A 14,784-nucleotide genomic window follows, 5' to 3' on the forward strand; every position below is an offset into this window, starting at 1 on the left:
GGATTTTGGGTCCGATTCCCGTTCGTCTCTCTATGCGTTGTGGCCGCTAATAATCCTGCAGGCGTCTTATATCCGATCGTTCAACGTCCAACAAATGACCGGATTTGGGGGTCCGATTCCCGTTCGTTTCTCTATGCGTTGTGGCCGCTAATAATCCTGCAGGCGTCTTATATTCGATCGTTCAACGTCCGACAAATGATCGGATTTGGGTGTCAACGTCCGACAAATGTCCGGATTTGGGGGTCCGATTCCCGTTCGTCTCTCTATGCGTTGTGGCCGCTAATAATCCTGCAGGCGTTTTATATTCAATCGTTCAACGTCCGACAAATGACCGGCGAATCCGTGGCATGTGGCACCAACAGGGACGTCCACCCTATCAGAAAAGTGGGGAGGAGAGGGTGTTTGAGAGGGTTTTTGACCCTTAGAGGCAGTGACGTAGCAAGCACTTTTTCAGAGGGTGAACAAAGTAGGGAAAGACAACTTTTAAGGGGGAAAACTTTGACGAAAATGGTCAAGTAATGGCTAATAAGTTCAAAAGGGCTACAAATCTGATATATCAGGGCAACCAGCGTCCAGGGGCAATAGAGGTGAGAAACCTTTGGACAATGAAGGCCCAATTGAAGCCATTTGTCATTTTTTGGATCAATTTTAGCACTATTATTGGGTACTATTTTAGTTTGAAACAGCCGCAAATTGGTGAAACGAAAGCCTAATTGAAGCCATTGAAAAGTTTTCACCATTATTGTATAATATAAACAATTGTTTTAAAAAATAACACGTGGATGTCCATAGCAGAAGCAAAAAGGAAGACTTGTCCATTTTTCAAAATGAAGGTCCAATTAGGCCTTCAGTTCAATACCCGCCCTCTATCATCTTCTCATCCAAGAAGCTTTAAGAAAGAGGTTTGGAAATCATTCCGAAATTATTAAATATGAGCAAGGTTTTTAAGTCAAGTCAACACATATATAAATGACACCCAGTGAAAAAATTTCACTGACCTCTTTCTTAAAGCTTCTTGGATGAGAAGATGATAGAGGGCGGGTATTGAACTGAAGGCCTATAGATAATAACATCACTGCTCTTCTCCATCTGACTTATTAGCTCAGTTGGTAGAGCATCGGTCCGGTGATCCGAAGGTCCCAGGTTCAAATCCTGGATAGTCAGTGAAATTTTTTCACTGGGTGTCATTTATATATGTGTTGACTTGACTTAAAAACCTTGCTCATATTTAATTTACCACATAGATTAAACTTTATTTCTCCATGCACAAAACTTGAAACGTATTGTCGACGGACTAAACAAACATCACCTAACACGAAACGCATTTGGCGGATAATAGCAGGACATATGAAGAACATAAAACGAACATTGACGAACACTAATGGATTTGCTAAAATACCATCCGTTTCTTATACGGAAGACCGATCCGGTGTAGTGTGACACTAACACGGTATGGGTCAACGTACATCACCGAATGCAAAAATATGCTATCCGGTGGTGAAGGCCTCACAGGAACGTATTTGCAACGAACACGGGCCGAGAGCAACGAACAAAGAACGAACATGAACGAAAAGAGAGCGAACAAACTCCGGCAATATGCAGCACCATACGAACACACATCGGATAAATACCGAACATGTGTATTCGGTACACTCCGTTACAAGTTTTGTGCATGCACAAAACTTGCCGACGGACTTAACGAACATCACCTAACACGAAACGCATTTGACGGATGATAGCAGGACATAAAAAGAACATAAAACGATCATTGACGAACAACAACGGATTTACTAAATTCGGTGTAGTGTGACAGGCGCATAATGCTTTGCGTAGAATGCGTAACGACGCTAATATACTACATCACGCTTTGCTGTCCGCTGTGATGCGAGAAGAATATAAAGCTCGTTGCCCTGGCCACTTTATTGCTAAGTAATGGTCTTTCACGTGATGCGTTTCAACAAATCACAGTCCGCGATTTTGAATAATGGGTCGTGAGGTAATAGAATATTGAACTAAGGATATGCAGGTAATGAAAAGACCACTTTAATGACCGCGTATTGTTGAACTAAGGATATGCAGGTAATGGAAATATCACTTTATGACCACGTATTGTTGAACTAAGGAAAGCAGGTATTGAAAAGATCACTTTATGACCGCGTATTGTTGAACTAATGATATGCAGGTAATGGAAATATCACTTTATGACCACGTATTGTTGAACTAAGGAAAGCAGGTATTGAAAAGATCACTTTATGACCGCGTATTGTTGAACCAAGCAAAGGCGGGTAATGGAAAGACCACTTTAATGACCGCGTATTGTTGAACTAAGGATATGCAGGTAATGGAAATATCACTTTATGACCACGTATTGTTGAACTAAGGAAAGCAGGTATTGAAAAGATCACTTTATGACCGCGTATTGTTGAACTAATGATATGCAGGTAATGGAAATATCACTTTATGACCACGTATTGTTGAACTAAGGAAAGCAGGTATTGAAAAGATCACTTTATGACCACGTATTGTTGAACTAAGGTAAGGCAGGTCACAGAAAAGATCACTTTAAGACCGCGTATTGTTGCACTAAGGAAAGGCAGGTAATGGAAAGATCACCCTTTGTCCACGTATTGTTAAACCAAAGAGAGGCATGTAATGGAAAGATCACTTTATGTCCACGTATAATTAAACCAAGGAAAGGCAGGTAATGGAAAGATTATTTTATATAGTTAGGGGAAAAAGTTCACTTTGGTGACCACTCTCTGGCTAGTAAGGTTTGACGATTGATTCGACTTCTATGGACCATTTAGAGAAAAAAAATAGCCACCATGTCCCTCGCGAAAATCCCGGCATTTTTCGCTAGAGGCCAAAATCCAAAATGGCCGCCACCACCATTTTGAAAATTTAAGTTTTGAACCAGAGCAATAATAATCATGCACAAAGACACTTTTCGGATATGTCGAGTACAAGGATTCCGATTCTGACATTAGTTTGACATTACGGCATCATTTTCACCCAGAAATCCAAGATGGTGGCCGGCACCATCTTGAAAAATTTAGTTTTGAACAAGAGGACCTTAAATCGTGTACAAAGACACTTTTTTGGATAAGTCGACCACAAGGATTTCAAATTTGACATTACTTTGACATTACGAACTCATATTTACCCAGAAATCCAAGATGGTGGCCGCCGCATATCTTGAAAAAATAAGTTTTGAACCAGATTACCTAAAATCGTGTACAAAGACACTTTTTCCGGTAAGTCGACCCCAAGAAATCCGAATCTGACATTAATTTGACGTTACAAAATAATTTTTGCCCAGAAATCCAAGATGGCCCCCATTTGGTAGAGCGTAAATGTAATTTTTGAATGAGAGCAGAAGCATAAGTGTGCCATTTCCGCCTTATCTGGGGTTCATGTCTCTTATATGGGGTTTCAACTGCCTTATCTTGGGTTTACATCCCTTATCTAGGGATAAGGCGCCTTATCTGTGGTTTAGACGGCCTTATCCTGGGTTTACGTTCCTTACCTGTGGCTAAGATGCCTTAACCTTAGCATATCGCAGTCTAAACACAGATAAGGCATATAAACCCCAGATGATGCGCCGTAACCCCAGATAAGCGACGTAGACCCCAGATAAAGCAGTCTAAACCCCAAATAAGGCGCCTGAACCCTAAATAAGGAACATAAACCCCAGAAAAGGCATCTAAACCCCACATAAGGTGCCTTAACTCTAGATAAGGGTTGTTAACCCCAGATAAAGGTCGTAAACCTCAGATAAGGCATCTAAACCCAAGATAAGGCGCCTAACCCCAGATAAGAGACGTAAACTCAGATATGGCAGTCTAAACCCCAGATAAGGCGCCGTCTGGGGTTTACTTCTCTTATATTAGGTTTATGTTCCTTATTTATGGTTAAGGCGCCTTATTTGGGGGTTGGGACTGGTTTATCTGAGGTGTACGTCCCTTTTCTGGGGTTACGGCGCCTTATCGGGGGTTTAAACTGTCATATCTGAGTTTACGTCTCTTATCTGGGGTTAAGGCGCCTTATCTTGGATTTAGATGTCTTATCTGAGGTTTACGACCCTTATCTGGGGTTAAGGACCCGTATCTAGAGTTTGGGCACCTTATGTGGGGTTTAGATGCCTTATCTTAGGTTTATGTTCCTCATTTAGGGTTAAAGCGCCTTATTTGGGGGTTGGACTGCTTTATCGACGGTCTACGTCTCTTATCTGGGGTTACGGCGCATTATCTGGAGTTTAGATGCCTTATCTGGGTTTAGACTGCGATATGCTAAGGTTAAGGCATCTTAGCCACAGGTAAGGAACGTAAACCCAGGATAAGGCCGTCTAAACCACAGGTAAGGCGCCTTATCCCTAGATAAGGGATGTAAACCCAAGATAAGGCAGTTTAAACCCCATATAAGGGACATGAACCCCAGATAAGGCGGAAATGACACATTTATGCTTCTGCTTTCATTCAAAAATCACATTTACGCTCTACCAAATGGGGGCCATCTTGGATTTATGGGCAAAAATTATTTTGTAACGTCAAATTAATGTCAGATTCGGATTTCTTGGGGTCGACTTACCGGAAAAAGTGTCTTTGTACACGATTTTAGGTAATCTGGTTCAAAACTTATTTTTTTCAGGATGGCGCCGGCGGCCACCATCTTGGATTTCTGGGTAAATATGAGTTCGTAATGTCAAAGTAATGTCAAATTTGAAATCCTTGTGGTCGACTTATCCAAAAAGTGTCTTTGTACACGATTTAAGGTCCTCTTGTTCAAAACTAAATTTTTCAAGATGGTGCCGGCCACCATCTTGGATTTCTGGGTGAAAATGATGCCGTAATGTCAAACTAATGTCAGAATCGGAATCCTTGTACTCGACATATCCGAAAAAGTGTCTTTGTGCATGATTATAGGTGCTCTGGTTCAAAACTTAAATTTTCAAAATGGTGGTGGCCGCCATTTTGGATTTTGGCCTCTAGCGAAAAATGCCGGGATTTTCGCGAGGGACATGGTGGCTATTTTTTTCTAAATGGTCCATAGAAGTCGAATCAATCGTCAAACCTTACTAGCCAGAGAGTGGTCACCAAAGTGAACTTTTTCCCCTAACTATATAACCGTGTATTGTTGAACTGAGGAGAAACATGTATTGGAAAGATCACTTTATTTTCGCATTGTTCATCGAACAGTTTAAATTTCTCAAAACGAGCGTCTCGTCGGGAATGATTAAAGTTTAAGATGAACTTTCATGCGAATAATGACTTAAGTTTATTAGCGTTAACAAAACATAAAAAATGCACCTGCTCTCTTTCAAAATTTCTTATGAAATGCAACAAAAATATTATTTAATCAAGAAATATATTTTAATTTGAATGCAACAAAAATATTATTTAATCAAGAAATATATTTTAATTTAGTTTCAAATCTAAAGTGAATGCTACCATGTTTAATAATGTACACAAAAAATAATGTTGAAAAGGAATGCCAAGACTTCTAGGAAATTTTAGTGAATAACATTAGACAGTAAAGATCCATTAAAAAGTTTCACTGTACGTTTGTCAATATTAGATTTGAAAGCATAATTTAATATTAATATCATTAATGTAAATAACCTTTAAATTAGAAAGAGGAGGAAGGTGCTATCGAGGTGAGGTCTCCCAACAGGGTTTGAAGACCCTAGGGATTCCGTAAAATACCGTAAAATACATGATACCTTTGCATGACACTTGAGGATTATATAATGTATGACAAACCAGAATAGCACTGGGTTGAATTACCTCAAATGTTACATAATTGCAACTGAAATATGATACGCTATATAAACAGAGTCCTGTTTTGATTGGGTAATTTCGGGTACGCGTGGAATTATTGATGCATACATTAGAAAATATATCCCCAAGGTACATACTATACAGAGTTGACAATTGAATATATGAATACAAAAGCCACCTAAGTCCATACTTTGGCCAAATTGAGTTAAGCATGGGAAATTGTTGCTATACATAGGCCTGTCATATGCATGAAAGAACAACTCAAATTCATTCTCTGTGTCTATTGGGCATGTGAAAAATAGCATGTATGAAAGAATCACCCAATTCCATGATTTGAGTCTTGTAACACATTGATTGAAATCCAGTATGTATAAAAGTCCACTTGTAACACATTCATTGCTAGAGAATGACTTTTGAACAAAAAATGGGTTTAATAAAGGAAAGTGTGTGGTTTATATTACATGGCAGAATGCTTATCAACATTATACATACCTGTGTGCTTTATTTTGTATTATCTTACTAGTGGTAATCTCATTCTAACATTGTTGTCTTTGTATATGATTCAAAAACCACCTAAGTCCAAAATTTAAAATGAACCCCACGAAGTCCCTGAAATGCTAATAGTCATACCTAATACAGGTTAATCCACTCATTTGCACGTAAAACTTACCATATTGACCATGTAAATCTAACTGAAGGAATTAAAATGATACACGGGTTTTTCTCTCAAAATAACTTCGCATGGACTTAGGTGGCTTTTGTATTCATGTATTCAATTTAAGTAGGAAGTACTAAAACGACTAGGTATTTTTAAGAGTGTACTAGTTTATACCACCTATACCATATGCCTGCAGAGTTGTATTTCTCCAAAAACTACAATTCAAATAATAAGCTAAGTTGTCTAATAAATTTGTGCATGCTCATGAATTTGTATTTCTGCATTCCCCAAAAGTTCAACAGGAAGTCTCCAAAGAGGTCACCAGGTATATTGTCACCAAAAGTTATCCGCTAGGTCCCCGAAAAGTTATCGGGTAGTTATCCGCTAGTTCCCCAAAAAAGTCATCGGGTAGTTACCCGCTAGTTTCCCAAAAACGTCATCGGGTAGTCATCCGGTACCTATTACCTGAGAGGTATCCACTGTGGTTTCCCAAAAATTTATCGGGTAGTCACCCACTACCTATCTAATTTGCATGTGAAATTTGCCGGTGTCTACCCGGTGACTATCGGGAAGTTATCCGGAAAGGTCTCATTTTTTGATATGGGTTTAAGTGATCTTAACATTTACCCGGCTCTACTTGGTTCAAAAATACATGGACATAAAATGATCTTTCCATTGCACGAATAATCTTGATTAAACAAAACAAAGTGCATTAATATCCAATTAACAACACAAACTTCCCGCCACCTGAGTATAGTCTAATTTAGCAAACTGTGATCGTAAAATAAAATGCATCGTATCATATCACTAATTAGTCATAACCATTACCTGGACTTGTAGGAGATGTGACAGCTTATACATTCTCAAAAATATTAACTGCTTTATATTTATTAAGTACAAAATATAAACATTTAGTTAACTCTTTAAATGTTTCACTTTGTATGCTTTGAGTACAATTGAGCAAGGCTTTGCTTACAATTTTAAACAATTCAGCAGAGAAAAAAAGTTTCTTTTTTGGAGTGTATAGCGTCAAACGTCGACAACGACTAACTCTAACAGCATTGAAACATGATCCGCCTGTGTTTATCTTAATTCAACATCTTTTGGGAAAAATATCTGAAACTTGGTAAGTGTCGTCACACTATCAATGATACCCCATTTGCTCACCTGGCTTGATTTCTTTACAGATTAATGTTCCCACGTGGTTTGATAACGATATTAAAGGGTACATTATGAAAGTTTAATGAGATCATGAAAGGTGTCGCAGCCCGGACTCTCGAGGATCGAAATTGCGACGGAAACTGTAAATGGCACTATTTATTATCATTCTCTCTCTTTCCTGTGATCGGTGGAAAAGACTCTATGCATTGAATTAAGCACTCATAAGTGACTATATTAATATAATGTTTTTAAAAATCTTTGGTAGTAAGCATCCCGGAGGGTGTTCTCGCTGCTTGAAGGTACGGGGATGTGCCACGGTTTTGTGGTACCTTTTTAGCGATTTTGTTATATCGATGGGTGGGTTTTCAGTGGAGACCAATGTGCATTGGGACAAAAGTGCCGCTAAAAGCGCCCAATTAGATCAAATTCCTGCTTTTGGTGAAAAATTGGTATACGGATGTGTGGAAAAACAGCAAAAAATAGGTATAGAGAAAGTCAGTGTCAAACAATCTGCATGACACAAGACCTTCTTGGAAAGCATCTCTTAAAGAGAACACAGTTTATTTTTTGTACATTATATTTATCGATAGTGGTCTTCTTCTTCTTTGAAAATTACCAGAAACATTTCTACATTTGGTTAAAGTGGAAAAAAATAAACCATATTTTAAAAAAAATCAGCTAAATCTACTTTTACAGTAAATGGGACTATACATACCTGGTAAAATATCAAGTATCCATGAAAGAAACATTACATAACACATTCAAATATGTACCACGGACATTAACATTCGCAAACAACATTCCTAAAAATAAAGAATTGTGTGTGTAGATTTAGGAACATATGGGAAAAGTCCGCCACATGTGAAATCAAGATATTCAGTATAAGCTGTAAATTATACAGATTAAACTACCAACATGGCTACCCGGGCATGGCTATGGAATGAAGCAATCTATCGCCGGGTTTACACCAAAGTGTTAAAGCCGATCTCCGGTGTCATTTTCATCGGGCATATATTATCCGTGTTTGTTACGCTCAAATGTCAATTTTTCTTTACGATTTATAATTTCTTCACTAGGATCTCAAACATTTACCAGTACAAAGTCTGTTGACCCCAATATGCCTTTACACTCATATAGTGACATCTGAATATGTTGGTTACAATAACTCATACTCCAAAACCTGAGGTCAACTTTTAAACTATAGTTATTGCATGGAGGTCAGTGAACTATGTCACAGAGAATGAGAATGATTTGGCTCGTATAGTGCTTATGAATTATTGGTAACTTGGCGCAGAGAAAATGTATGAACAAAAGTAAAGTATACACGATCACACATGCGGAAAGATTGAGGGGTCGGACTATAAAGGAAGCGTCATCCTGTAATGGGATATCTGAAGGGTATTGTTTTGCTTAAGCATCCTTTACATGTCAGAAAGATTCGGTGTACTATACGTAAAAGTTGTTCCTGAGGTTTGAAACTAACTAACAACTTTGTGCGAGTACGAGATGGGTTTATGGAACCTGTGTTGGGGAAGGTTATGTGGGTGTGGTGCATAGTGTAAAAATTGGCGCCTTTTTATTAACTTTGAAGCTATCGTAAAAATAAAATTATGCACATTATTATGTGGATATGCAGTAAGTAAGCTTTCCATACATGCCTCGCTTTGTGTCAACAATACGTGGTCATAAAAGTGGTCTCTCCGTAACCTGCAGCTCCATGATTCAACAATACCTGAAAAAAGGAGAGAAAAAAAAGAATACTTCTCCTTGATTCAACAATACGTGGACATCGAGTATTCTTTCCATTACCTGCTTCTCTTTTGGGTCAACTATACATGGATATAGAACCGCCTTACCATTAACTCACTTCTTCGTGACATTTTTCCAAAACCTGTTGCTCCTCGATTCAACAACACTCGGAATTCATACGACCTACCTGACCCGCCTTGGTTCAACATTGGGTGAACATACAGTGGCCATACAATTAACTACAACTACTTGGTTCAATACTGTTGAACATAAAGTGATCTTTCCATTGTCTCTAAACGACGAGCTACCATACCAACGTGCTTCCTTCGTAGAAACACATGCGAATAAATGACATTAATTGATATACATGGCATGAATTTAGGATTAAGAACAGAATTAATAAAGCTTCTCTCGGCAAATTTAGAAGCTTCGGTATAATACTAATATCGCCAAATTAATGAAATAGGAGTAATGTGCATATTGCATCTTAGTTCTGGCATAGCCTAATGCAATTAATTGGTTGGCAGAATATGTCATGTCATGCACTTTTGCTTTCCACGCTCAATACGTTCAATATGCGTGAATGTAGCTTAGGTTTGTTTGAACTACTTCTGGACTAAATAGAATAAAACCTTTCAAGCCAAGGGAATGTCTATCATTGATGTCACACTGGATCACTGTTCTTTAAGATAATATTTTAGATTGATGTAATTGAGCTCGCATTTGCATGGGATGTCACCTATTAAATCACTCTACGCACACCAAAAAATCTACCAAAATTGTTTCACAAAGTAATAAATCTTATTACCATGATTAATATGTTAAATGTGCTCAAAATTAACATGCAAGAAACTATTTAGTAATAAGTAGTATTAGTAAATACGTGCAGTCAAAAGTCTGCTGTAATGCCTAATAGTATCTAATAACTTTACCACCATGAGCACCAAAAGCCAATCGCTAGATGTCTGCATTAACACCTTTAAGGGGGTACTATACCCCTGTGGTAAATTTGTGACTATTTTTGCATTTTTCTCAAAAAATAATAACACACTGGTAACAAAAGTTTACGTATATTATTGGGGCAAGGAATCCAATTACTACACTGAAAGTTCAGTGACTCAAGACAAGCGGATCAGTATTATATGATAGGAAATGAGGTATATACATCCTAGCGGCACCTTATTTCTTGTAATAAATAACGAACCGCTTGTCTTGGGTTACTGAAATTCCAGTGTGGTAATTTGATTCCTTGCCCCTATAATAATCATAACTTTTGTTACCACTGTGTTATTAGTTTCTGAGAAAAATGCAAAAATAGACACAAATTTATTGAGGGGTGTAGTACCCTCTTAATGGACATGCACATACGGAAGGCAGAGGATGATTTAAGCACTTCCCACCACGCCACTGTGTTGACTTGCGGTTAGCACAGCTGTGTGAGTGAACATGACACCACTGCTCGCACATTGCATTGACGGGCATGGTTAAATTTGAATTTGGACTGATATATTTACAATAAAAACGCATTCAAAATGCTAGTCGATTTCACATTTTATGTTACCTACAGAAGGTGTGAATTATCCTTTATGCATACATCACTTTTGTTCTGAAATCGACCAAGTAATAATGACACACGCACAATTCTTAAACAACATCTTTTGCACAGAATTCAATGGGATTTGAAAAGGAAAGTGGCAGTTGAAACTCTAGTGATAACACGTTTGCAGTGCATGATGGGGCTTTCTTAAATCATCCTCTGACGGAAGGATAAGACAACAAGCCTAAGATATTATTTTCCTGCAGCTTCCCTAGACTCGAAACGGGCGGCGGTTGGTTAAAGCGCTTTTTGTCAGGTAGAGCCTCTAGATGCAGTGCTGTCTCGTCTCTCTACCAACTTTGTCGATTACAACTTTCTATGATCACAACGTTTTGGAAAAATGCAAAATATTTCAGGAGACAATTTAGTTTTTTTCTTGAAACCAAATATCATTGACTTGTATCCATGTACTACCGGTATCAGGATATGTCTTGTCTGTGTGTTTTAGTTTATATTGGTTTTTTTTAAAAATCTTGCATGAGTTTTGTTCGTTAAGTTTTGTCCGTTAGTTACGGATATTTTATGTTTGATTATGATGTGATGGTATAAAAAATATTTTACCCGTCAACAACAACATTTTTTCCCGATGATCAATCAAGGTAATATAAAACTAAGCAGTAGCTGAAATTGTTTTTCGGGGTTAGGGCTGGGTCAAGTCTATGTTGAAGGGCGGGATCCACCGTAGTCCTCATAAGTGACAATAAAAAAGTATTTCATGAGAAAATATTGCGTGATTTTGGTTCTCCTTTGTAAAGATGCGAGCATTATCAAGAAAATACAATACAATTGCAGAGAGGGCCGGGTGTGCGAAAGGCAAATTATCGCCACTTAAATTTGGTGTGATGCTAATTCCCCTAGTCGTGGTACATATCACCAGGTATGTTCAGTATATATATTTTGGTGTCCCATGGCATACATGACCGCTTAAAATAATCTATTTAGGAGTATTGCCTTCAAATGTTGCCTATAATTATGCAAACTGATATTGCAGAAGCCATCGACTTGTCAGGAAGATATCAATTGAATTTCCTTCAACACGTATTGCAATATTTTTTGTGAAGTGAAAACCCGGGTGGTTATAAGCTGATAATGTAGTTTTTAATTTGTGTGCAAAATAAATTCAAGATATGTCTTTGCTATAATATTTTTATCTGATCATAGGTATGGACGACTCTAGGCGCGGATCCCCTTATCTTGATGGGGTAGAGGTCTTATTAGCACTGCATGAGAGAAATTACGAAAAGAGGATTCCGCGCTTTTGTCATTGTGTGCTATATTTTTAAGTTGCAAGAAAGCAAGGAGTTAAGGACAATATACACTTAAAATATTCGAGGCAGAATATTCAAACAAGTATTCAATCTATTTAAATTTAATACCGTAAAACGCTCACAAAACCGCCGGGGACGCTCACAAAACAGCCAAAAGTCTCTACGATTTATCTTTGCCACAATAATTATTATCTGAATGTCTCTAAGTGCGCATTCCCTTATCGTGATGGGGAGAGGTCGTATTAGCACTTCGCGAGAGGAATTACGCTCACAAAACCACCAAAAGGCTCTACGAAAATACGAAATCCAACTTTTTTTCATTCATTTCAATTTTGAGCGGGTGTTATTGAGGTCCATTCAGGTACCCATTTTCATTCATTTTTTGCGATATACTTAAGTATTATGGGTAGGAATCTTCTTATAATTATAAGGTTTTCTCTCATATTCAGTGACAAATACTGCAAAGTATTCGAGTTATGGGTAACAGTGACGCGTCATGACGTTGAAATGGGGCAGGAAATTTGTGCATTTTATCATGACTAATAAAAAGGACGATAAAAGCTATAAATCAGTTTGGCTATCTAAATTTATTTCATATATAGGTTGATGATTCACGTCAATACTAGCGGAATGACATGATCTACTGCTTATTAATATTGTGGTATTGCATGCACGGTCTATCAATTTGTCTTGTTACTAAGTCACATGTACTTGTGTATACTAAATCAATAAATCAATTCATGTGAAAAACTCGTACTGGTGTGAAACTTCCAATGTGTCGGAAGACCAGGGACGCCAGGAGCTTTGTCGTCATTGATATAACACTGTGTAACAAGACTAAACTAATAACGGTTGCATCGACGGGAATGAGCGAACACGTTCTGTCACGGTTGTTTGATGGCATGTAGAACTGAGTCATTTTAAAGACAAGTTGAACAATGATGGCGCTATTTATCTTAAATCTGGTTTGTATCTTTGAAGGGGTAGACACTTGTATAATGGTATTAGAACATCAGCAAACAGACGAACAAATCACAAGGGAATTTTCAAAAAAACCTTTTATCTTGAAATGTAATGTTAAATTTAAAATATATGTAAATAGCGCCCTCAATTTGCACACAAATATACAGTTTATAGAATTTAAATTATCACAAAAAACAGAAAAAGATAAATAATTTGATATAGATACAAACATCTATGTGTAAAATTGCTACTAAATAAATGTATATGTCTATATATGTGTATTAGTATGATAGCTGTTGATAGTTGGTATTATTCAGATCAAGAATTGAACATTATAATAATGTTTTGTTAGAAAAATTAATAAATGATCACATCAAACTACCGTGCTGGCCAATGAACTGGATCGTATTTTCAAGGACGACATTCAATACATGTCGTTCGTCATAGCTGGCTTTTAGGGGGAACTTATAAGTTGTGGATCCTATATTACTAATCCTTCCCTAAAAAGTACGGAGTATTATGTCTAACAACAAAGAGGAAAGGAATAATTAGAAGCTATAGAACAGTTTTAAAATGTACAAATTGTATGTATGGTTAGTTAAGATTGAAAAAAAGTAATGGAACTTTGTATGAGAAGAATACAATGTCGTCATACGAGTATATGGTGTGTTATTCACCGATAGGGCAAAACTAGTCATGGTACTTACACTACTAACTGTCGTGTTTTTTTAAAATTATTATTATTATTATTATTATTATTATTATTATTATTATTATTATTATTATTATTATTATTATTATTATTATTATTATTACTATTGTTATTATTATTATCAATATTATTTCGGGAGTATGGAATTTGCCTTTCCATTTAGGACCTTCTTAGCGTACATGCAAAATGAACCTTTTGCCGATGGGGATGGTGGCCACGCTGTTCGTGGTGTTTCAAACAAATGAATAGCATTTTATTTTAACCCGTCGTCAAAATGCAACTGTACTAAGCAAGGAAGCAATATTTTCAAGGTTGTATGTCTACAACATCGTCAAGTTAAACCACTCATTTATATTTTAAATCTTATCCGATTCGTACAATCTATGCTTACGCAAACAAGTTCTTATCAACGATCATATGTTTCGTTTGCTAGACATATGATCATATAAGAAATCAATTCAATAATGACTAACGAGAGCCAAGGGCAGAACTAAGCGAGGACATTTTTGGAAGCATCCGATTTGAATTTCCGATGGTTATTAAGTTAAAGTCAATGTCATACATCGATGGAATTAAATATAGCCCAAGCGGAATAATAGTATCACTTGAAGCAGAGTTTTCCAGCCAACGGCCGGTGGCATAAAGTTAAGCATTTGATCGGTTTTGACATAATCCTTCCATTGACTGATGTGTGTAGATTACAAATAGCTGGATATGAGATAATAATTCTGTTGGCTTGTTGCCGGGGCATGAGGGGAAAATCAAATGCTCTCACTCTTTGTTAGACGTACTTCAGTTTACATTTGAAATAAAATATATTAATAAAGAACATTTTATTATATTATGATGTTTTTTAACAGAGTTGCCGAGCCATTTTTCTTTTCATACCTATAATTATA

General features: G+C 37.1%; 1 non-coding gene across 1 annotated transcript; it reads left to right on the forward strand.

The window, feature by feature from the left end:
* The first annotated feature begins 1,090 nt into the window (after nucleotides 1–1,090).
* Trnat-ggu (transfer RNA threonine (anticodon GGU)) lies at nucleotides 1,091–1,164 on the forward strand. Its single transcript has one exon. It is a non-coding gene; the product is annotated as a tRNA-Thr (tRNA).
* Nucleotides 1,165–14,784: the final 13,620 nt, after the last annotated feature.

This window comes from Amphiura filiformis, chromosome 17, assembly GCF_039555335.1.
Source record: "Amphiura filiformis chromosome 17, Afil_fr2py, whole genome shotgun sequence".
Taxonomy (NCBI): Eukaryota; Metazoa; Echinodermata; class Ophiuroidea; order Amphilepidida; family Amphiuridae; genus Amphiura; species Amphiura filiformis.